At 38.5% G+C, this 25676-nt stretch overlaps 1 pseudogene; it reads right to left on the minus strand.

The window, feature by feature from the left end:
* Window positions 1–543: 543 nt before the first annotated feature.
* The window catches only part of LOC147583381 (centromere protein T pseudogene), a 42054-nt pseudogene continuing 16921 nt past the window's right edge, over window positions 544–25676 (minus strand).

The raw sequence follows: 25676 nt of genomic DNA on the forward strand, positions 1-25676 counted from the left end.
GCATATATATTTATAATTGTTGTATCTTCCTGATGCATTGACTCTTTTGTCATGAAATTCCTCTCCTTGTCTCTAACACAATTGGTTTTTTCTTGTGGGCTATTTTATCTGCTATTAGTGTAGCCATCTCATTGTTTCCATAGTTATTGTTTGCATGTTACATCTTTTCTCATCCTTTTGATTTACTATTTGTGTCTTTGAATCTAATATGTATTTTCTGTAGACAGCATATATTTGGGTCTTGTTTTTTAAATCCAGTCTGACAATTCATACCTTTTGAATGGGGAGTTTCGTCCATTTACTTTTAATGTAATCATTCATATGGATGGATTTATGACTGCCAATTTTGAAGATCTGTTCTTTACCTGTCTCATGTCTTTGTTCTTCTGTTACTCTTCTACTGCCTTCTTTTGTGTTAGATAAGTGTTCTTTTTTTTTTTATTTTTCAAATCAATTTATTGATGCTGGGGAGGTGGGGAGGAAGCCTGCAAAAGTATGTGAAGCCAAGTGGTTCTAGGTGGGGTAGGTGTTGAGGCCTGGCCACTACTGGAAAGGGAAGATAGAGTTGCCACTGAATTTACAAGGAATGAGAAGCTGCTGGTACTCCAGGGGCAGGTACCACTCCACAAGCACATGCAGGGGGACTTGGTTGTTGACTAGGCCCTGTGATTGCATCAGAAGTTCCAGGTCCTCTGGCCCCACAGTCTTGTAGCCAGCATGAGCTGGTGACATCCAGGTCATCACATAGATGCTGGAAATAGTTGTCCAGGCATTTCTCCACCATCTCAAGTGCCTTGTTCTCCATAAGCATCTTGGCACAGAAGCTGAAGAACTTCACATAGTGGCTCAGTCCAGTCTTGTGGGGATTTTGATGGAGGCTGAGACCAGAGATTTGGGCCATGGGAGGAAGCCTGGTCGATAGATGTTCCAGAGGATGTGAGGATAAGACTGCAGTGCTAGGAGGTGGTCTGGCTCAAGAAACTGAAGTCACCTGGCCTGAAGAAACTCAGTGGTGCTGGAGGCCAACTCTGGACTTGCTGTCCTACCAGAGATGTCCTCACCTCCTGAAGATCCTTCTGGCCTCTTGGCCTCAAGAGCCCCCAGGGATCCTTTGCTTCTGTCATTTTTGTATGTCCCTTAGGATTTTCTGTCCTGGCACATCTTTGTGTTCCTGTTGTATACTTCACTCTTCCCACACCCACACCTTCCTCCATGAGATAAATATTCTTAATGCACTATTTTAACTTCTCTGCTTTCTAGTACACTTTAAAACTTTACCTTCTTAGCAATTATACTAGGGATTACAACATACACTTTATCACAATTTACTTGAGATAGAAACTTTGCTCTAACACATCTTCTAATCACCTCTCCTTTGAGTTACTGCTATCATATAGATTATGTCTATTGTGGTTATTAATTTAAGAATACAGTACTATACATTTTTGCTTTGTACTGTCTTATGTCTGCTAGAGAAGTTAGAAAAATGAATGAGAAAGTGTGTTCATAGAATGTCTTGTACTTATCCACATATTTATGATTTCCAGTGCTCATTATTTCATCCTGTGGATTTGAGTTACTTTCTTGCACCACTTTCATTTGGTTGGAAGGATTTTTAGGCAGTTCTTGTAAGGCAGATATGCTACCAACACTATCTTTCAGTCTTGTTTAGCTGGAAATTTTTTTTTTCTTTTATTTTTGAGGGATAGTATTATTGGGTGTATAATTCTTGGTTTGATGGTTTTTCTTTTAGCACTTTGAATATTTCTGTTCCTTGCTTTCTGGTGTGCATTGTTTCTGATAAGAAGACAGCTTTAATTATGTTGTTTTTCTCATGTACAGGATGAGTCCTTTTTCTCCTAATGCTTTCAACATTCTCTTCATGTTTGTCTTTTGAAAATTTAACTGTGTCTAAATGTACATCTCTTGTGGTTGTCCAACCTGGAATTTATTGAACTTCTTGGATATTTAGATCAATATTTTTAATCAAGTTTGGGAAGTTTTTATCCACTATTTCTTCAAATAATTTTAATGCTCTTTTTACTCTCTCTTATTTTTCTGGGACTCTTTAAAATTCACTTGAATTTGTATCATAGGTCTCAGAAAGTATGCTCATCATTTAATGTTTTATCTTTGCTATATTGAATAATTTTCTTTGTTCTGTTTTGAGGTTACTCAATCTTTTATCTGCCATCTAAAATTTGCTGTTTAACCCTTTAGGCAAAATTCTCATCTCAGTTATTACTATTCTCAACCCCAGAATTTCCATTAGGTTCCTTTACGAAATACTTGATGTCTCTTTATTAAGATTCTTTCTTTGTTCAGTCTGTTTGTTGGGCTGCATGTATATTTCTACCAATATTTTGAAGGCAGGGTTTAGGGCTTATTGAATTTTGTATCCCATTCAATTCACACATTCTAAAAATTGGTTAAATCAGAAAAGAACAAGTCTCACACTGTTGAATTAGATAAACATATGGAGTGAAAACCAGGAGAAACTTTATCAGCTTTCTGAGGAGAGGGGAAAACACATGAAAAAATGAAAAGAAACTGGTAATTCTAGAGGACAGAGACAAAAGGCTGGCCAAGTGTTATAGGTCTTGTAAAAGAAGGAAGCAAAGCTATAGATCAGAACTAATATATATGAATATAAAACTGATGAAAAATTTTCTGAACTAATATAGGAGTGCACTGATATCCAGGCAATGTTAATGGACAGAAATCTACCAGCTCTGCCTTGGAAAGATGTTTGAATTACAAAGATTATGGTAACAACAAAACTCTTATGAGTACCAAGAAAAAGGGGAAAAATGAAGAAATAGATTACCCACAAATGTTTAATACATATTGCTATTTCTTAGCTTTCCTCTGTAACAGTGTCATGAGGGGAAAAAAGAGAAATAGCATCTGTAGAATTTTTAGTGCAAAAGATATGACTTGCGAATGTGTTGTGCCACTAAATTTTTTATTCATATTTGGAGGTTGTAAAAAGACATTTCCAGTTATCCAAAGACACAATGTACCACTTACATAACCTTCTTTTTTTTTTTTTTTTTTTTTTTTTTTTAATTTTTTTTTTTCAACGTTCATTCATTCCTGGGACAGAGAGAGACAGAGCATGAACGGGGGAGGGGCAGAGAGAGAGGGAGACACAGAAACGGAAACAGGCTCCAGGCTCTGAGCCATCAGCCCAGAGCCCGACGCGGGGCTCGAACTCACAGACCGCGAGATCGTGACCTGGCTGAAGTCGGATGCTTAACCGACTGCGCCACCCAGGCGCCCCTACATAACCTTCTTTTAACAATGACCTAAAATTTGTGTTAGCCAACCAAAAAAATGAATCAAAGTTAATCAATTAAGAACAGGAAATTTTCTGGAAAAACTGGAAAGTAACATGCTGAAGAATGAAACTGGACCACCTTCTTACACCATACACAAAAATTAATTCAAAAGGGATGAAAGAGTTAAATATAAGACAAGAAACCATCAAAATCCTATAGGAAAGAATAGGCAGCCACCTCTTTGACCTTGCCTGGTTGCAGCAATTTCTTACTAGACACGTCTCCAGAGGCAAAGGAAACAAAAGCAAAAATAAACTATTGGGACCTCATCAAGATAAAAACTTCTGCACGGCAAAGGAAACAATAAATAACACTAAAAGACAACTGACGGAATGGGAGAAGATATTTGCAATTGACATATCAGATAAAGTGTTAGTATCCAAAATCTATAAAGATCTTATCAAACTCAACACCCAAAAACCAAATAATCTAGTGAAGAAATGGGCAGAAGACATGAATAGACATTTCTTCAAAGAAGACATCCAGATGGCTGGCAGACACATGAAAAGATGCTCAACATCACCCATCATTAGGGAAATACAAATCCAAACCACAGTGAGATAACACCTCATACCAGTTAGAATGGCTAAAATTAACAACTCAGGAAACAACAGATGTTGGTGAGGATGTGGAGAAAAGGGAACCCTTTTGCACAATTGGTGGGGATGCAAACTGGTGCAGCCACTCTGGAAAACAGTATGGAGGTTCATCAAAAAATTAAAAATTGAACTACCCTACAAACAATAATTGCACTACTAGGTGTTTCTCCAAAGGACAGGAAAATGATGATTCGAAGGGGCACATGCAACCCAATGTTTATGGCAGTGCTGTCAACAATAGCCAGATTACGGAAAGAACCCAAATATCCACGGACTGATGAATAGATAAAGAAGATATAGTGTGTATATATGTACACACACACACACACACACACACACACACACACACACTGGAATACTACTCAGCAATCAAAAACAATGAAATCTTGCCATTTGCACAACATAGATGGAACTGGAGGGTATTATGCTAAGCGAAATAAGTCAGAGGAAGACAGATATTGTATGAATTCACTCATATGTGGAATTTGAGAAACTCAGCAGATGGGACATAGAGGAGGGGAAGGAAAAATAAGGTAAAAACAGAGAGGGAGGCAAACCATAAGACACTCTTGAATACAGAGAACAAACTGAGGGTTGTGGCAGGGGAGGTGGGAGGGATGGGTTAAATGGAGGATGGACATTAAGGAGGGCACTTTTTGGGGATGAGCTCTGGGTGTCATATGTAAATGATGAATCACTGGGTTCTTCTCCTGCAACCAATACTACACTGTGAATTTAAATAAATTAATTGAAAAAGAAAGAATAGGAGACTTAAGGTATAAAAGTACTAAAGGTGAAAAGTAAATTTAATTATTATAAACTTGGTTAAATTTGAATCCAAACACTGATGTTACTGATGAAATATAAAATAAAATTTATTCTAATAAGAGTCAATTCAGTAAGAGTCATCAAAGGGACAAACATTATTGCAGGGATAGCACAATTTTTATCTTGTACATCACTTCTGATCTGTTTCTATGGCTTCCTACAAAACATGATTGTAAAGGATTCTGAGGCTACATCTGGACTCAAAAGGAAAGGGTTCTTTGATTGATTAATGGTATTTCTTGTGATTGTTCTGTAACAACTGGGTGTGAAGTCTCATGTGCCACATTCATAGCACATTGCATTTCTGTAGACTGGAAATAGTTAAAGTCAACATAATTCATAATCTAGACTAATCCTAGTATCAAACAATTGTAAAGAGTTAAAATAGAAAGTATAAAGCAACAGAATGAACATGCCACACACACACACACACACACACACACATCAGATAGAAACTATAATATATCACAGATTTGCAAGGTGGGGATTTCATTTGCTAATGGTTGAAACCAGGACCATAAATCATTTTAGTGAAAAGGTCTGTTGAAACATTTTCTGAATAGTGCCCACAGAATACATGTTCCATGAGATATTAATCTTAATTGGTATGTTAAAAATAAAAAGTTTTCCAGAACACATAACTGGAAATGTTACACATTAAATCAACATCATGGATATTGACAGCACATATTGGAATATTAATGTCTCTAAGAAATTCTGCACTGAAAACAAGCCATGGGAAGTAACTATAACACTTAGCCAAACTTACCAAATATAAAATGGATAATAGACTTGGATACTGGTAGTAACTAGTTAAAGTAATTAATAATAAAATTCTATTCTAAGAGTACAATACAAATAGATAAAGTATCCATCAATAATCCTGAGAAAATGTGCAGAACGTACAAGAGAAACTTGATTGAAAGGTATAACAGAAACATTTAATCGTGAGTTATATTTATGAATGGAAAAACTGAAAGTAGTAAAGGTATCAATTCTTGACAAATTTCAGTCTAAAATTCTTATAAAATTATTCTGGTAAACAATATTACTAAGGTTTATGGGAAGGCATTAAGAGGTGAAGCTAACTACAACATTTATCAAAAAGAGCCGAATTTGTGTAAAAGTAATGCTATTACTATCAGGGATTAAAATAGATAACAAAGAGAAAAAATTTCTTCAGATTATGGTCAGGTGGCTTGTTGTACACGAACTATTCCAGCCATTAAAACCAGAAGTGCTAGATTCTTAAAAATTTGAAGTCATTGGAGACCTGTCAAAGCAACAAGACTTAAAGCAACATGATTCTTGGAAGCAGGGGAATTGATTCTTGAAACCAAGGTGAACTGTGTATTTGGTGCTGCATTTCCCTTCAAAGTACTTGGAGTTTTGTAGCTGGGGAGTGGGGGGGAGCTATGACATGGAAGAAAACTTCCTCCACTCTTATGGTGGAGAATGCACCAAAATCACAGTTTAGGAACCGTGAAGGCAGTTTAACCCTAATAAACCCAGGCTTTCAGCCGAGACACTCAGAGGCAAAGCCAGAAATAAGCACTGTCACGAAGATTGAAACAACTCAAGCCTTGGTGGGACTAAGCTGATTTGCTTCCACACTAAATGCTTGTCACTAACAGAAATAAACCCCATCTTCCCCATCTGGAAGCACCCAGAGGCTCAAACTGCCTCTAATATTTTTTGTACATAATGTCCGGTATGTAATATCAAATCACGAGGAGTATCGAGTAATTGGAGTCAAGACCAAATGACCAAAAACAGTAGTAATCACATGTAGTGGAATCAAAATCACAGGGAAGTCCAGAAATTAGAGTTCTCAAACACTGGTTTCAGTTTAATTGTACAACCTAATACATTCAAGGAAATAAATGGCAAGAAGGAAGACAACAGAGAGCATAGAAAGTAAGGAATGAAATGAAAATGATTTTCAATGTAAAATATAATAACTGAAACTATACAGATGCATTTAGTAGCAAATAGACAGAGGTAAAGTGGCAATGAGGTGGAAGAAAACATCCAGATTAAAACTTAGAGTGAGAAGTGGGTAGAGGACATGGACAAGAACACAGAACACATTTGGGATCACACATTTATGTAATTAGATTCCCAGAAAGGAGAGATAATGGAGCAGAAGCATTATTTAAAGAGATAATGGCCAAGCGTTTTAAATTTTGACAATAGGCATCAACCTACGATTCAAGGAGCTAAGAGAAGCCAAAATAGTATAAGTACAAAGAAAATGAAATCCAAGCACATATCAGTCAGGCTGCTGAGACCCAAAGATGGAGACAAAATCCTAGAAGCAGTTAGTGGCAAAAAAACAAAAACAAAACAAAAACACAATAAACAACAAAAAAACCACCTAAGTTCAAAGCCACTAAGAATCTCTGAGTGGGGAAGGCAGCCTTCCATCAGTGGGAACAAAGGAGTCTGTCTCTTGAGCTGGTCACTTGTGGCTGAGTTGTGGGGGAGAGGGATAATAAAGAAAATCCTCTTGGGATGGAGAGTCCCTTCCCCTATGTGGAGATACCAGGCATCCAGGCAAACAGACAAGGGGAATCCCACTACAACAACCTGCCTGGCCTTGGAAACAGTCTTCCTCCCTGGGGTCTGGAGAGTCCCTTCCCCCATCCGGAGGTAAAGGTAGGTTGGCCGGGGAAACTTCTTTTGCCCTTGGGTGGCATTGGCAGGGATCAGAGGGAATCCCAGCAGAAACAAATACTGAACAGATGAAAATAAAACTGCCAAGGCCCCAACAATTGAATAGTCACTGAGACCCTAGTTTACAAAAGTGAACAAGGACCTGTGTGCTATACCTAAATAGGGTGACTTCCTGCTTTAAAATTTTTAAATAGGACCCAGAATCTCCTAACCCAAGAATCCAAATGTCCAGGATATAATTGAAAACCACCCATTACACCAAGAACCAGGAAATTCACAACTTGGAAGAAAAAAGACAGTCAACGGTTGCCAGCATTGAGATGAATCAGATGTTGAAATTATGTGGCAAAGATTTTAAATCAGCCATCATAATAATACCTCAACAAATGCATTATGAATTCTCTTCAAACAAGTTAAAAATAGTAAATCTCAGCAGATAAATAAAAGCTATAAAGAAAAGCCACGTAAAAATCATAGAGCTGAATGTTTCAATAGCAGAAATGAAAAACTCAGTGGATGGGCAGAAATGGAAATGACAGAAGACAGAATCAGTGAACTTGGGAACAAAGCAATATAATTGATACAATCTGAACAATAGAGAGAAAAATAGACTGAAAAGAATAAACAGAGCTTCCGAGACTTGAGGGACAATAACAGAAGATTCATTATTTGTATGATTGGAGTCCAATAACAAGAAGGAAAGGGAACCTCTGAATACGTATTTAAGGAAATGTTGCTGGAAACCTGAGATTCAAATAATTGGCAGCTGAAACCTCCCAAATTTTGAGAAAGATATAAACCTACAGATTCAAGAATCCATATGAATCTTGAATAGAATAACTCAAAGAAATCCATGCTGAGGCAGGTCATAATTAAACTACTGAAAGACTAAAGACAAATAAAAAATCTTGAACACAGCCAGGGAGGGTTCCTCTCTATAGGGGACACCAGTTTGAATGATAGTGGTTTTTTCATCTGGAATCATGGAAGTCAGTTGGAAACCATTTTGTCAAATGCTGAAAGACAGAACGGTTAACTATGCATTTTATGTTTAGGAGAATGATCTTTCAGGAATGAAAAGGAATTAAGACATTCTCAAGTGAATGCCACAAGAAGACCTCCCCTTAAAACATGGCTAAAGGAAAATTTTCAGACAGAAAGGAAATGATAAAAGAAGAAATCCTGCAGGAAAGAAGCAGGAACAAGAGAAAGAACAAAAATATCAGTATATACAAAAGACCCTCCTTCTCATGAGCTTTATAAATGATATTTGGTGATTGAAACAGAAAATATAACAACATCGGACACTCGAGACAAGTGGGTAAGGTAAGGGACCTAAGAGGAAGTGGGGTTTCCACACTTTACTCAACGTGGTAAAACATTGATACCAATGGGCTGTGATAAGTCACGTGTGTGTATTGTAATACCCAGAGCCACCACGGAGAACGCCATACATATAAATACTCAAAAACAGTATAAATAAGTCAGAATGACAGTTCTACAAAAGGAGAACAGGAGTATCTGGGTGTCTCAGTCAGTTGAGGGTCCAACTCTTGATTTTGGCTCAGGTCATGATCCCAGGGTTGTGGGATGGAGCCCCACATGGTGCTTTGCATTGAGCGTGGAGCCTGCTTGGGTTTTATCACTCTCAAAGGAGCCTGCTTGGGATTTTATCTGTCTCAAAATAAATAAATGAACATGAAAAAAACACTCAAAAACAAAAGAACAGATTAGTGTTGTCAGGTGTTAGGAATCGGGGTGAAGTGGGGAACAGTACAGGATGGGGTTATTTTAAAAGCACATATAAAGAGGGGCACGCCTGGGTGGCTCAGTTGGTTGAGCGACTGACTTAGGTTCAAGTCATGATTTCATAGTTCGTGGGTGCAAGCCCCACTGTTAGCTCAGATCCCAGAGCCGGCTTTGGATTCTGTGTCTCCCTCTCTCTATCTGCCCCTCCCCTACTTGCGCTCTCTGTCTCTGTAAAAAAGTAACGAATAAACATTTTAAAAATATATTAAAAAATAAAAGTACATATGAGGAAACCTCTAGTGATGGAGTTCTTCTAGACCTCGACTGTTGTGGTGGATACACAGATCTACGCATGTGATAAGATCGCTAGAAATACACGCACGCACACACACACACACACACACACACACACACACAGATAAGTAATATGAAGGAATCTGAATAAGATCAATGGAGTGCATCTATGTCAATATCTTAGCTGTGATACTTTTCTACAGTTTTGCAAGATATTGCCATAAGGAGAAATGAAAGCCGGGGTACATAGGATCTCTCTCTATTAAATCTTGCACCTGCATGTGAATCTACAATTGCCTCAGAATTTAAAAGTGCAGTTACTCATCCCCCTCAACATGATCACAATAGGAAGGACCCCCTCATTGCTTAGGAAGTGGTAAGATACTTACAATTAAGCCCAGGAAGCTGGTTGTAATATCTAGAGTTGCCACGGAAAGAACAATGAAAGACTAAAACTATCAAGTAAATAGAAGGAGAAGAGAAATGATTTTTTAAAGTGCTTTAATTAAACCAAAATAAGGAAAGAAAAGAGAAAAATGAAGCATGGAACAGGTGCAACCGATAGAAAATAAATTGAAGGTGATAGATTTAAACTTAAATATAAAAGTAGTGATAATAATGAAGAAAGCCGACATCTCCCAAATAAAGACTATGGTTGTCAGACTGCATTTTAAAATGACAAAAAAAAAATTCACATCTTAGATATAAATAAACAGAACCTTGAAAATTATGTGTTTTGAAAGAGCTGGTCAAATTGATAAATCCCTGGGCCAGACAGATAAACAAATGAAAAAGAGTACACATTACCAATACTAAGGATCAAAAAAGGTACATAACTACAGAACTATGGACATTAAAAAACTAACATTAGAATTTTATTAAAAGTTCTATACCATTAAATCTGACAATTCAGATAAAATGGTGAAATACAGCTTTCTAAAACTAAAACAATAAAAAAGAATATTAGAATAATCCTATATCTAATGAAGAAATTGAAAGTTATGAAATCCTTTTAGCAAAAAAAAAAAAAAAGAAAGAAAAAACAAAAAACAAACAAAAAACCCAAGAACATGTTCATCCAAATGGCTTCATTAATAAAATCTCCCAAACACTTCCAGACAAAAGACAGATAAGAACCTTTCAACTTTTTTAAAATACTAGTATAACATTGATACAAAACTTGAAGGTCACAATAAAGGAAAATTAGCCACCAAATATTTCTCAGATTTGAGCACAGGTGCAAAACTCCTGATCAAAAAATTAACTAAATCCAGCAATATAATAAAGAAAAGTACATCACAACTAAATAAACTTGGGTGTATTTTAGGAAGTCAAATTTTGTTTAATATTTGAACATTAGCTAATGGAATTCACTGCATTTGCAGATTAAGGAGAGACATCACCTCAATAGATGAAGAAGAATCATGTGATTAAATTGAATACATGTTCATGATAAAAACTCCTAGGAATCTGGGAATAGAAGGATCCTTTCTTAATTTTACAAAGGGTGTCCACAAATACAAAACAGAACAAAATTAGACAAATAAAAATCTATGGCAGCTTTCGCTATTGCTGAGTAAGCCCCCACTGGACCAAACCTCCCAAAGACCAACCAAAAACTCTGGGAAAAACACAAAAATACAAGCTGCAGGCACTGGAGACTGAAGGAAAGTAGGCAGGTCCTGTAGTGGAGTTGATATTTGGAAAGAGAACACAATATGGGGAATGTTTCCCTTTTTTGTGGGAGGTGCCTTTTAGCTAGTAGTAAGACATTGAGTTGTGTCATGTAGCCTGATGTGTGGGACTTGAGCCTGACTGTGTTTATAGGGGCATCAATGCAGGGGAAGGGGCAACAATGATGGAAGATGAGTTACTTCCCGGGAGATTAATTAAATACATGTATTAAGGATAGTGAGTCAGGTTCTCATTGTTGGAGAAGGGGTTTACACCTATGGTAAAGGAATAAACTGAAACTATGGTTCTGGATTGGAGCTGGAATTATTTGTGTGAATTCATGGTCTTATATGTGAATTCATGTGTTTGTGTGTACATATGTTACCTTTGTGTATGTAAATACACACGGATATTCCCAGCTCCATCCACCAAGAAGAATCAGAAAAAGTGGCACTCAATTGCAGTGAGCACATCTAGCCCCATTTCTTGGTTTCTATATACCCCTTTCCACCAGATGGAACTAGGGCTCCTTGAAGTAATGGGTGATTCCAGGGCTGGGGCCAAGAAAATACGTCATGAACCTGCAATATTTTGTTGGGTCAGATTTTAAGGAAGTAAAGTTTGAAGGGAAACATATAAAAAGGACACAGAGGCCAACTTGAAGTGGCTCCCATTATTCAAATATGGAAAAATTTGGGGCGCCTGGGTGGCTCAGTTGGTTAAGTGTCCGACTTCAGCTCAGGTCATGGTCTTGCATTTTGTGAGTTCAAGCCCCATGTCAGGCTCTGTGCTGATAGCTCAGAGCCTGGAGCCTGCTTTGGATTCTGTGTCTCCCACTCTCTGACCTGCCCCAGCTCACGTTCTCTCTCTCTCTCTCTCTGTCTCAAAAATAAACATTTAAAATAATATAGAAAATTTTGAGCATCAAATAAGGATTGTAATAGATTAGAACCCATTGAATTAAAGAGGAAACCATGAGCCCATACTGATATAAATGAAAACTAGATGAATAAATTATAACTTTGGTAAGCATGGGATATTTGCATATTCTCAAACTGGCTACACAGAAAATGATTGTTAATAAAAAAAAGGGGGAGAAAGAATAAGAAAATTACAGTGAAGAAACTGGCAGATGCCACCTCAACCAATCAGTTGTCAATGTCACCAGTAACGGGACAAATTGAGGTTGTATCTCAGGTGATAGACCATCCACAGTGCACAAACCATCAGGTGATGCCAGGCAAATACCTACAGGGAGAAATTCCTAGAATAACAGGTCCTTGCTCTTCAAACATGTCAAGAACGCGACAGGGAATTACTAAGTTTTCCAGGTTGAAAGAGACTAAAGGGGAATTATAAGTAAACGTGGCACATGACTCTACACTTGATCCGTTGGCTATAAAGGACATTCCTGGGCCAGTTGCTAAGAATTGAACAGGGTTTGTAGCTTGAATGATAGTAACTTATCAATGTTTATTTCCTATTTTTATGGTCTTATAGAGAAGATTTATAGGGTAATTTCTTTGTTTATAGAATATATGCTCTGACACATTTGATAGTTGATGGAGCACCATGTCAGCAACCTAGTATCACATGATTATGGTGAGGGGGGGGGTTCTTAGTAGTTTCCCTGAAGATTTCTGTATTTTGAAATTTTTTTCCGAAAAACACCTTATTTTTAAAAAGAAAGAACATGGCCAATTTAGAACACTGCAGACATGTCGATATGTTTGGAACGACAGATACATTTGCAAAAGTAGTGGGGGTGAAGCAAGAGCCGTATCACAAAGGACCAAATGATCTATCTCTTTGGTGCTTTAGGATTTTAGGGGAAAGAGTATCATCATTCCTACAGCTTAGCATAGGATTTAATGAAGAGGGCCGGGGTGCATTAAAGACCAGAGTGACTGTCCATAAGGCAAGTGACAGGCTGTCAGATCAGAGCTCAGGGAGCCATGTCCAAGATCCTGTGTCCAGTGTCCAGGGAAGTTAGAAGCCAGCAAGAGAAGTTGGAAGGGAATGACCAGTTGGAGATTAGACAGTAATGAGGAACACGGCGAGATAAAGCAGTGGAAGCTTTGAGAGTCAGATATAATGACAAAAGTCTTGAACCGTCCATACTTTAACATGCCTGAAACATGTTCATTCCCTAAACAATTCAGAGAAGCAAAATTCTGTTTGCACAAACATATAGAGCTGTTCTACTGCCTCAGGCAAGCATGTTACCAGTCAGGCAGAAATGAAGCAGAGAGCATGTGGTTGGGGCATTCTGAAGGGGGGACAGTTGGGGAAAGGATATGTTTGGTGTCTAGCTGTGCTTGTGATATTTGTGGGAGGTCTTGGGAGCACGCCAGCAAAGGCCAGAGTAGCAGGTGTCTAATGGCATTCCATGGAGGTAGGTGCCCGAGGGCAGAGATGTGCACCTGATTCCGGGGAGCAGAGGTGATGTTGGATGACAAGACTCAAGCCCCTGGAGGGCCCACAGGGGACCAGGAAGGGAGAGTGAGCACGGGCCAATAGCAGAGCCACTAGCAGTGGGACGATATGGCATCTGCCCCAATGGGACACTCTTTGAGCCTGTTCTATGGATGCCTCTCTCGTTCTCTGGAGCTTTGAGAGCTTATCAGGACAGGAATGGAGGCGGACTGGTCAGGAACACACTGAGGGCTTCTCTGTTCCAAGAACTGGCTGGGCATTTGAGAGACATTATGTGCTTAATCCCGGCATCGAGCCTTCTGGGAGGATATTATCTAGACTTAGTTTAGAGATAATAAACCTGAGGCTTAAGAGAATTACAGTAACTTGCTTACACGAGGAATCCAGCGCTGCCTGACTCCAAAGCCCCAGAACTTGCACCACTAATGCTTGGCTCAGATTTACTGAAAAGCAGAGAAGTAGGTAGAGGAATGCCAGAAGAAACACAACCCAATATCTTCCTCCTATGACATAGTTAGGATTGTAAAGTTCAATACGTAACCGAGAAGCCTTGCAGTCTTGCCACGAATCCGTGGTGTCTTCCAGAATGTTAGAATTTCAAGACTAGCTGGATTTAGTTGCCAGTGTATTATCCCTTTCCTCTTTAAACAGTTGAGAAATTGTAATGCAGAAAAGTGGGGCAAATTTGCCAGAAGGATATGGATATTAAAGCTCAGAAGGGCCTATGTAAAAAACAAAAAACAAACAAAAAACAAAAAAACAAAACCCAACAACAATAACAAAACAAAAACAAAAACAAAAACAAAAAACAAAAAACAAACAAAACCCCCAAAACAAAAAGACTGAAAAATTCCCTGGCATATGTTTTTAAGTACTACCCATCACAATATTTTATAAACTTGTATGTGGCTTGCAGAATGTGATAAAGCATTTCACAAATGCTGGCTACTTTTGTAATCAGTAGCTTAGTGACATTAACAATCACATTAGAGACAATATTTATTTTGTAGTTTGGTTAACTATGTAGCTCTCACCACAATAGCAAAAAGAAGTGGTGTCTGGTTTGCACGATTCTGTGATTCTGTAATTTGGGTTATTCTGATGTCAGATACTGAAGTTTGGTCATGAGTTTCAGGTCCACTGAATGAATTCATGACAAATACAGTAAGTGTGGCTGGTTTTGCTTTGACCTAGGGACTCAAGAGCTTAGGAACACTTGACTTCTTTGCCCTCCTGCTGGCCTTTACTCTTGACCCTTGTACCACAGGCACACCCCCTTTATGTGTTAGTATACAGCTGCCCTCCTGCCTTTCAGGCATGGAAAGTACCCCTACATCCCCATTCCACAGTGCTGCTGACTCTTGATATTGTCAGGCCTCAACTTTAATGCCAATCTAGTGGCAAAACTAACATTATTGTCATTTCAATTAGAATTTCCTTTATGATTAGCGAGTCAACATTTTCATATATTTTTCCTCTCAAAGTGCCCATTGAAAGAATTTTCCCAGTTTTCTGTTGGATTGTTGGTCATTTTTGTTACTCATATGTTGGGAGTTATTGGCATTTTTTAAGAAAAATATTTGCTCAGGGATGTGTGTTGCAAATACCTTATCCCAATATGCATTACCTTTTCATATCTTCATCGTACCTTAATTTTAAGGCCAACTGGCCAACCACTTGCTCTGATGGAATGTGCTTTCCACTTCTTTAAGCAGTCTTCCCTTCTCTGGGTCATAGTATTCTACATTATCTTCAAGCTTTGCAGTTCAGCTTCTAATATTTATGTCATAAATTTACCTTAAACAAGATTTTTGTGGGTCATGTGAGAGAGGGACGCTAGCTCATTTTCTTCCCCATGTAAAAGTCATTTTCTGCACCATTTTCCAACATTCTCCAATGTCGATCCGAATCAGGTTTCTGTCTTTGTCTAAGTCTGTCTCTGAGTCCTGTCTTCTGTTGCATAAGTCCTTTTGTTTATCTCCGCACCAAAGAAACCTGTCTTAGTCATATTGTTTACAATGTGTCTTGATATACGGTGAGGCGTCTCCCCCCACCTTGTGTTCCTCAACCATGCTCTTATTGACTGTTGGCGATACCCAGTCAATATTGTTGGTGATACCCAAATTGTAGAGTCAGCTTGATGCAGAAAATAGCACCGTTGGAAGTTTGCATGGGACACACAGATCACTCTAAGGACAACTAACATCTTTATTATATCGTCCTCCTTTACAGGTATCTCATTTCCTAGTTTCTTTTTCTTTTTGTTTTTTTAAAGTTTATTTATTTATTTTGAGAGAGACAGAGACAGCACAAGTAGGGGCAGGGCAGAGAGAGAGAGAGAGAGAGAATCCCAAGCAGGCTCCACACTGTGAGCCCAGATTCCAACATGGGGCTCAAACTCATGAAACCATGAGGTCATGATCTGAGCTAAAACCAAGAGTCAAATGCTTAACCGACTGAGCCACTCAGGTGCCCCCAGGTATCTCATTTTCTTTGTGTGGACCTTCTACATTTACACTTGCTCTATTGTATGTATTCCCAGGTATTTTACATTTTTTGTTTTCTATTGTATATAGGAAGACATTTACATATTATTTGACATTACACTCTGTCATATTTGACATTACATTTCCACAGAGAGGTATGGGTATCCATTTGACTGGGATGTACAAATGCCATGGACTTTCTTTTGTTTGTTTTGTATTTACCATTCCTTTACAATTCTGTTATTAATTCTTGTAGTTCATCAGCAGATTCCATTGGGTTTCCTATATAGTCCATTATATTACCTACAAATAATGATAGCTTTGTTCTGCCCACTAAAATTCTCTAGTCTTTGTTTCCTTTTCTTGTCTTTCCCAGCTGGCTACAGCCCCCAGTATAATTTGAAGGGCAGTGTGATATTAGGGACGGTTGCCTTCTTACTCATTTTAACAGCACATGATGACATATAATGTTTTCCCTAGGTTTTTAATAACCACTTTTTATTAGCTTAAGCCTTCTTCATTTTCTATTATTCCAAGCCCCGTTTTCCTGAATATTGAATTTTATTGTTCTTATTTTTTCCCATTTATCTATTAATGTTTTTCCCCCCACCAATGAGTCTTCTGATGCCAAGCCTTATATTCCCAAGATTCAATTCTACTTAGGCATAACATTAACATTTTATGCACTGTTAGATTTGGTTTTCTCTCTGACTCTCTGTCTCTGTCTCTCTCTATTTTTAGAATTATTGAATCTCTAGAGATGAGCGAGATTGGCCTGGATTTTTCTTTTCCATTTTCTGTGTTGTCTGGTTTTGATATTTAGGGGAAGTTAGCTCCATCATCTCAGTTGAGCAATATGCTTTTTTCCATATTCTAAAAGAGATGGTGTGAGACTAGAATTATTTGTTCTTTCAATGTCAGCTGAAGTTCACTGGCACAATTATCAAGTAGGATGTGTTCTTTCTTTTTTTTTTAATTTTTATTTATTTTTGAGAAAGAGAGAGAGAAAGAGAGAGAGAGAGAGAGAGAGAGAGAGAGAGGCAGAGCGCAAGTGGGGGAGGAGGAGAGAGAGAGGAGACACATAATCCGAAGCAGGCTCCAGGCTCCGAGCTGTCAGCACAGAGACTGATGCAGGGCTCGAACCCATGAACTGTGAGATCATGACCTGAGCCGAAGTTGGACACTAAACCGACTGAGCCACCCAGGCGTCCCGGATGTGTTCTTTTAAAAAATATATTTTAGGTCACTGATTCTGTTTATTTAATGGTTATGGGACTATTTCATTTTTTTAAGCTCCTCGAGTAATTTGGTGAAGTTATATTTTTCTAGAAATGGGTCCGTTATCTTTTGGTTTATGTATTATATTGGAACCAAGTTGTACTTACCACTTTCTTTTCATTATTTGTGGCATCTATGGTTGGGTTCCTTTTCTTTTTCAAAAGTTGCTTTTGGGGGCGCCTGGGTGGCTCAGTCGGTTGGGCGTTCAACTTTGCCTCAGGTCATGATCTCATGGTTCATGGGTTTGAGCCCTCTGTCCAGCTCTGTGCTAACAGCTTAGAGCCTGGAGCCTGCCTCGGGTTCTGTCTCTCTCCCTCTGCCCTTCCCCTGCTCGTGTTCTGTCTCTGTCTCTCTGTCTCTCTTTCCCAAAAATATAAAGATTAAAAAAAATTTTTTTAAGTTACTTCAGTGCATTCTCTTCTGTAAATGTGAGAAATGTCACTAAAGACTTCTTAAATATGCGAGAATTTAAAGAATCTGCTGTGTTGGTCTCATCCATCCTTCCTTAGTTTTCTGTTTCATGACTTCTGTTTTTATCATAATTTTTTTTCTGCCTACTTTCTTTGTGTTGATTCCACTGTTATTTCCCCAACTGAAATAAGATGGTTATTTCATTTTTTCCTCAGCTTTGAAGTCTATACATTTCCTATTACGTATCATTTTAGGTGCATGCTATGTGGGTTTTTTTCCAAATTTTTTATTGTGGTAAAATACACATAACGTAAAATTTGCAGTCTTAACAATTCTATGTGCACAGTTCGCTGGGATTAAGTACGTTCATATTTTTGTGCAGCTATCACCACTCTCCATCCCCGGAATTTCTTCATCTTGCAAAACTAAGATTCTGTTCCCGTGAAACACTAACCTTCCATTCTTCTGTCCCCGCCAGTCCCTGGGAACCACCATGCCTCCTCTATGGCCTTGACTACCCTATATAACTTCCTGAAGTGGAATCCTATAGTCTGTGTTTTTTTCATTGGTTTATTTTCCTCAGCATCATGGCCTCAAGGTTCATCTGTGTTGGAGCAGGTGTTAGAATGCCCTTCTTAAGGCCGAATAATCTTCCATCGTATGTATATACAACATTTTGCTTATCCACTCATCCTCTGATAGACCCTTGGGTTGCTTCCATGTTTTAGCCATTGTGGGTAGTGCTATTATGAATATGGGGGTACAAATATCTCTTTGAGACCCTGTGTCAATTCTTTTCAGCATCGACCCAGAAGTAGAGTTGCTGGATCATGCAGTAAATGTATTTTTACTTTTCTGAAGAGCTACCATACTGTTTTCCACAGAGGCTGTAGACCGTTTTAATTTTCTCTAATAGTATACAAGGTTCTGATTTCTCCAAACCTCACCAAAACCTGTTCTTTCGTCTTTTCTTTTTTTCTAATAGTACCCGTCCTAATGGGTATGAAATGCCTATGTGTTTTGTTAGGTAGCATTTTAATTAATAAAGTTCAGTTAAAAATTTAGTGATATCCCCCAAATCGTTGACTCTTTAATAGAGAAGTTATTTGGAATTGTGATTTAAATGTCATAAATTACACGCATCTCAGTTATCTTTTTGTTATAAACTGCGCTGATGTCAGCATTTATTAAGAATTGCTCTCTGCCCTTAGTATTTAGGTACTTTTTGCAAAGTTTCCTTCATGGAGCCAAAAAAGATGTGTTCTTTAGTTCTTGGACACAATGGTTCATGTGCTAAGGTCACATTGTTACTTATGTGACTGAAATATCCTAAATGTTCACGAATATTTTGGCCTGATCTATCAATAAAATTGAGTTGGGTTACAAATATGCTACCATTATGAAGATCGGCTTGACATTTTCTCCTTGCATTTATGTCAGGTTTGAACTTTGTAGAGTTGAATCCATGGTGTTAGATGCATATAGGTTTAGCTGTTATATCTTCCAGGTGAATTGAGTTTTATTGACTCACTTTGATCTTATCAATCATTTTTTCTTTCCTATTTAATCTCTAGATCAATTTTCTTTTCTTTTTTATTCTTTTAATATGGTTACAACCATTTCAGTGTTGTCCCATCATTCTTCTTCCACTCTTTTATTTCTGATGTCTTTACATTTCAGGTAGGTGTTTTGTAAACATCATATAGTTGGAATTCTTTGTCATTATATATTCTGCTAATGGAATGCTTAGTTGTGTTGACTGCTTGGGGCATAGACAAGTTTCTTTTCTTAGGGAAGGACCCTTCCCAAAGCTGCTGGGCTTGGTAGTGGCTTCCAGCACTCAGTTCTGTTCTTCTTCAAGATTTGCTTTCAGCTACCGAAAGGCACCTCGCCCAAGGTCACATCTTCTCAGGGTAACCCACGTCCAATGCCTGGTCACTCTAAGGCCATGATAGTCCCATCTCTCCAAGCCCCTATTGTGCTATCTCTGGAGGGCCATCCCACTCCCAAAGACCCCTGTGGTTTTAGCTAAGGCTTTTGTTGTGACTTGCACAGCTAAATAACTTGTTCCTGATTCTATTTCTCTCATTCTATTCCCCCCAGGAGCTGATTCTGAGAGCATTTGCTAGTGAATTTCCTGCATGCAAATCTCTATCTCAGATCTACTTCTTGGGGAACCTGACCTGTGACAGTAGTACATTTACTTTTATGTTTATTTTAAAGTAGTTGGATGTATTTCTACTGCTATTTTGTGCTTTTAATACCCCCCCTCCTCTTGTCCTTTCCTTTTTTGTCCTCTCTCAGTTCAATTGGATTTTCAAATTTCTCATTCTTCTTCTTTCTTCTCTGATTCTTTTAGAACTTACATACTTTGTCTATTTTTTAGTGATCATCTTAGAAATTTTAAGAGGAATAATGAAGAAAGCTCACCAATACATCCGCCTTCCTCCTAAACAATGCCAAGATCTAAGATTAATATGCTTTTGATTTTTGGTTCAGTATTTTAGATTAACTCTGCTTTTATCAAGTCCCTAAAATTAAATATTGCTGTTATATTATTATTTTGTCAAATAGTTCATTGTTGCTTAGATTTTCCCTTCAAATATAACAATACATTTGCCTATAATTTCTTCCTGCGGGTCACATTATCCATCAGAGTTCACTTTCCTTCTTTTCAAAGACCATTCTGTTGAACTGTCTTTGGTGGGTGTTGAGAGATCAGTTTTTTCTTCTCAGAGAAAAATCTCTATTTTTCTCTTGTTCTTTAAAGGGAGTTTCCCCAGACATACAACTTCACATTGACTTCTTTTTGCCAGCACCTCAGTGATATCATTCTCCCATCTTCCGCTTTTGTCTCAATTGTTGCCACGTTGCTACGTCAGCTGTCAGTGGGATTGCCATTTATTTTTAGGTATTTGTCTTTTCTCTAGTTTTCAGATCCTTATCTTTGGTGTTCTGAAACAGCATTTTGTATCTCAGTATAAGCTTTATTTTATTTTGCTTGACATTGCCTGGGCTAGCCAAATCCAAAGAGAGGTGTCTTACAATCCGTTCTAGAAGATTCTCAGCCATTTCCACTTAAGGTATTCTCTGCATCTAGACTCTGAACAGATGTGTGTTAAACCATTACAATCTAATATTTCATGTCCCTTAATACATCTTTATATTTATAAAGTTTATAAAGTTTTCTTTCTGTGTGGCAGCACCAATGATTTCTTCAAATGTGATTATCGGGAAAATAATTCTGTCTTCAGCTGTATCTAATCTGCTGGCTATCATTGTACTGTATTGTGGTTTTATTGTATTTTTAATCTTAGTACTTGAAAATATTTTTCAGGGGGCGCCTGGATGGCTCAGTCGGTTAAGTGTCCGACTTTGGCTCAGGTCATGATCTCGCAGTTCGTGGGTGCGAGATCCACAGCAGGCTCTGTGCTGACAGCTCAGAGCCTGGAGCCTGCTTTGGATTCTGTGTCTCCCTCTGTCTCTGCCCCTCCCCCGCTCACACTCTATCTCTCTCAAAAATAAATAAACATTAAAAAAATAATAATAAAAATAAAAATTTTTCAGAAGTCCGACATGCTTCTTTCCTTTTTACAATATTCCTGGTCACATTTTGTTGTCAACTACTTTTTACTCACGATACGTTATTCATGTTTTATGATGCTCCTTTGAAATTTATCAGTGGGAATTTTTTGCGAATCCCACTAGGTGGGAATTGTGTTTCCTGGAAATGATTTATTCATCTTTTCTTACAGGAAAGTATGCATATTAGTAACCTGGGGCCATTTGGATTCCTGCCTTGAGGTTTTTCAAACTATAGAGATATCTGGACTTTGAGTTAAAAATGAACATGAAAGCCAGGTAGGGGTGATGAATTTTTCCCCTTCTACATAGTATTGCCCCTGTGTTTGCTTCTAAATTACCTTATCTTTCTGGCTTTGACTTTAAGTAGGCATCTGGTTGGTGCCCCCATCTGGGAAAGAATTCGACTTATCTCTTTGCTCCATGGTGGACATCAACCCAAAACTTCCATTTCAAGGATTCCACTGATACTTGTGGAGGTGAGGGGACCAGGCTCGTGATTGCTCACATCCTTGGACTCTTTTTCTATTTTCCTATTTGCTTCTGAGCAACACATTAAAATATATTTTTAAAGACACTTTACACTAAATTTTGTTTGTTTGTTTGTTTTGGTGGAAACATATCTCAGGACATCCTGTCATACTGCCAGAAATGAAATCCAGTACATTTGAAAACAATTTTCTTGGACTTCAAAAAGAGAAGATTTAATTAACCACACTCCCTCCTTTATGACACATTATAATCATTAGTCTACCTCACTGTCACTGCTCTCGCCCTACAAACAATCATTCTGATGTGTTGAATATTTAGTTTGGAAGTTTCCTTTCAGAATGTGTACTGGTATCTCATGAGCATATAGTTTTAATTTATCCACACGGTATAATATAATCTGTAATCTCTATAATACCCTCTCCCCCCCCCCCCCCCCCCCCACTAAGGACTGCTTTAAAAGATTTCTCTGTGAGGGCTGCCTCGGTGGCTCAGTGGGTTCAGCATCCTGCTTTGGCTGAGGTCATGATCTCACAGTTGGTGAACTGGGCGCATTGCACTGACCGTGCAGAACCTGTTTGGGATTCACTCGCTCGTGCTCTCTCTCTCTCTGCCCCTCCCCCACTAGTGCACACATGCGTGAGCGTGCTCTCTCTCAAAAATAAATAAACAAACGTAAAAAATAAATCAACGATTTCTCTGTGTTTCACTAGGTACAGTGAACTGGGTTCCGCCATGAAATAATCTTCCGTGGCAGACATCTACCACATTTCACCTATCTGCTTTTCTTGGATAAATTTCCTTGTGGCATCCAGCTCCCTGCCTCCGTGGGAACTACTGTCTAGAGCACCCTCAGGTATGTGCCCCACGTACTAATGGGTTGTAGTGACTATTCTTGATCAGTGGTGCTGGATTGCCCTCCATGGCGATGAAAATCAGTATCTACTTCTCCCAGCACTGGAGGAGGCGTTGCACATCTCCAATTTCTACTAAGGCTTGACGTCGTCTTTCTTTCTAATTTTATCTTTTAAACTTTGTCCATGGTTTTAGTCATGGCACAGAAATGCTGAATTTTATTCTTTCCTACATGTTTTTAAATGTTTATTTATTTTTGAGAGGGAGACAGAGCGCGAGGCGGGGAGGGGCAGAGAGAGGAGGAGACACAGAGTCCGAAGCAGGCTCCAGACTCTGAGCTCTCAGCGCAGAGCCCGGCTCAGGGCTCGAACCCGTGAGCCACGAGATCACGACCTGAGCCAAAGTCAGATGTTTAACCGACTAAGCCACCCAGGCACCCCAGAAATGCTTAATTTGAATATGATCTCATAACAGGTGTTTTTTGTTTTTTTTTTTTACTTAAGTTTTACACTTGTGTTACTCTTCAAGATCACAAATTGTGTGGGGCCCTACAGTTTCCACAATTAAGTTTATAGTGTTCTCTTTCACACTTAAATTTATAATTCATGGAAAAATCATGCTAGATGTTGCTCTTCAACACTTGAAAGGTGACCAGCGCATCTGAGGAAATGAATTTTCAATTTGTTTGGTTTTAATTAACTGAAATAAAAACTGAAGCAGAATAAAATATTTTCCATAATGTTCAACTTATTGGCTTTTTTTAATGTTTATTTATTTTTGAGAGAGAGCACAAGCAGGGAAGGAGCAGAGAGAGAGAAGAAGACACAGAATCCAAAGCAGGCTCCAGGCTCCGAGCTGTCAGCACAGAGCCCGACGCGGGGCTCGAACTCATGAACCGTGAGATCATGACCTGAGCCAAAGTCGGATGCTTAACTGACTCAACCACCCGGGCGCCCCTTAACTTACTGTTTTGACAGGCATACATTTAACTATTGCACAATGTAGGATATTGTTCTATTGCGGTGTGTAGGTTGGGCAAACGTGTCACTTCCATTGTTACACATAAATGTATGACTGATGTATATGATGTCCATCAACTGATTTAGTTCAAATGATTTTTCTATGCACTGATGTAACACTGAAGCGTGTTTCTTTAAATATGTTATAAAGACAGCAAGAGTTAGAGCGATATTGTACAAATTACAATTATTGATCCATATTTTAAAATTATCATTAATTAATGTTTTTAGTATATTATTCTAGTCTACAAATAAGTGTGGCCAGATTTTGGCATTTAAAATGAAGCCATACTACTGGGGCACCTGCCAGGCTCAGTCGGTCGAGCGTCCAACTCTTGGTTTCAGTTCAGGTCAGGATCTTACAGTTTGTGGAATCAAGCCCCACATAGGGAGGGCTCTGTGCTGACCATGCAGAGCCTGCTTGGGATTCTCTCTCCCTCTCTCTCTGCTCCTCCCTCGTACACTCTCTCTCTCAAAATAAAGAAATAAACATCAAAAAAAAAAAAAAAAATGAAGCCACGCTCCTGTTGCAGCAACCAGTGGAGGTTCAGAGGAGCGCACTACAATTGGAACCATAAAAAAAAAGGACGCAGAAATGTCACAAAGTTTATGATAAATGGCGATTACAAATTATTCTAGCCAAGGGGAAAAAAGTAAATTTTAAACATAATGTGGATAATATTAAAATACATATATATATTTAATGTTTATTTATTTTTGAGAGAGAGAGAGAAAGAGAGTGAGTGCCTGTGGGGGAGGGGCAGAGAGAGAGACAGAGGGAGACACAGAATCCAAAGCAGGCTCCAGGCTCTGAGCTGTCAGCACAGAGCCCGATGCAGGGCTTGAACCCACGAGCTGTGAGGTCATGACCTGAGCCAAAGTCAGGTGCTCAACCGACTGAGCCACCCAGCTGCCCCTTAAAGTATATTTTTAGTAAATACATAGTGAATTTGATAAGGTGTTTCCTCTCATCGATCAAAAAATAATTGACAAGAATTAATCACCTGAAATCAGAAGTAAATGATCAGCAACTTTTGATAGACTGGACTTAGAATAGCTTAAATTCTTGAGCAGAAAAAAAAGAAGTTTCAGACAGTAATATGGTAAAAGAAATGATGAAGTTACAGGAATGACTAAGTTGTCAGAAAGTTACAAGGGAAAGACAAAAGAGTGTAAGATCTTCAGTTAAGCCACCAAACAACCCATAGAGTGCAACACTTTTCTTAGCACATCAACGATCAGTTGATCAAACATTTTGAAAAACTGTAAAGCACACGTTTTAGCTTTAGGTGACTCACCTAATACGAGATGCTACTCAACTCATTCCTTTGTTATTTCTTTCTCCAAGGACTTCCACATGAACGTAGCCATTTTGTGAATTCACCACCTAAAACTTTGACTTGTGCCAGAGATACCATTGACATTTTTTGAACACTTTACATTTTTCAAAGAATAATTTCAGACACACATGAAAAATTCGAGCTCCTATTAAGACAGACGGTGCTCCAGCTACACTAGGTGAAAAAATCCAGATTCACTAGATATTAAATTTTTTTATGGTTATTTATTTTTGGAGAAGAGATAGAGTGAGAGTGGGGGAGGGGCAGATAGAGGGAGACACAAAATCCGAAGCAGGCTCCGGGATCCCATCTGTCAGCACAGAGCCTGACTCGGGGCTCGAACCCACGAGCTGTAAGATCATGACCTGAGCTGAAGTCAGATGCTTAACCGACTGAGCCACCCAGGCATCCCCAGATTCACTATATATTAAGGTAAGAGACTGATAATTCCCTTATTTGCTTCATTCTACAGTATGATAAATATTGAAACAATCTTTTGCTCAGTGTTCTGAAGCTTTCATACTTTTACTCAAAGAATCACAAATAGGGGCACCTGGGTGGCTGAGTCAGTTTAGTGTCTGACTCTTGATCTCAGCTCAGGTCTTGATCTCAGGGTTGT

Source organism: Puma concolor, chromosome A2 (genome assembly GCF_028749965.1).
Source record: "Puma concolor isolate L17-30 chromosome A2, mPumCon1.1.hap2, whole genome shotgun sequence".
In the NCBI taxonomy this organism is placed as follows: Eukaryota; Metazoa; Chordata; class Mammalia; order Carnivora; family Felidae; genus Puma; species Puma concolor.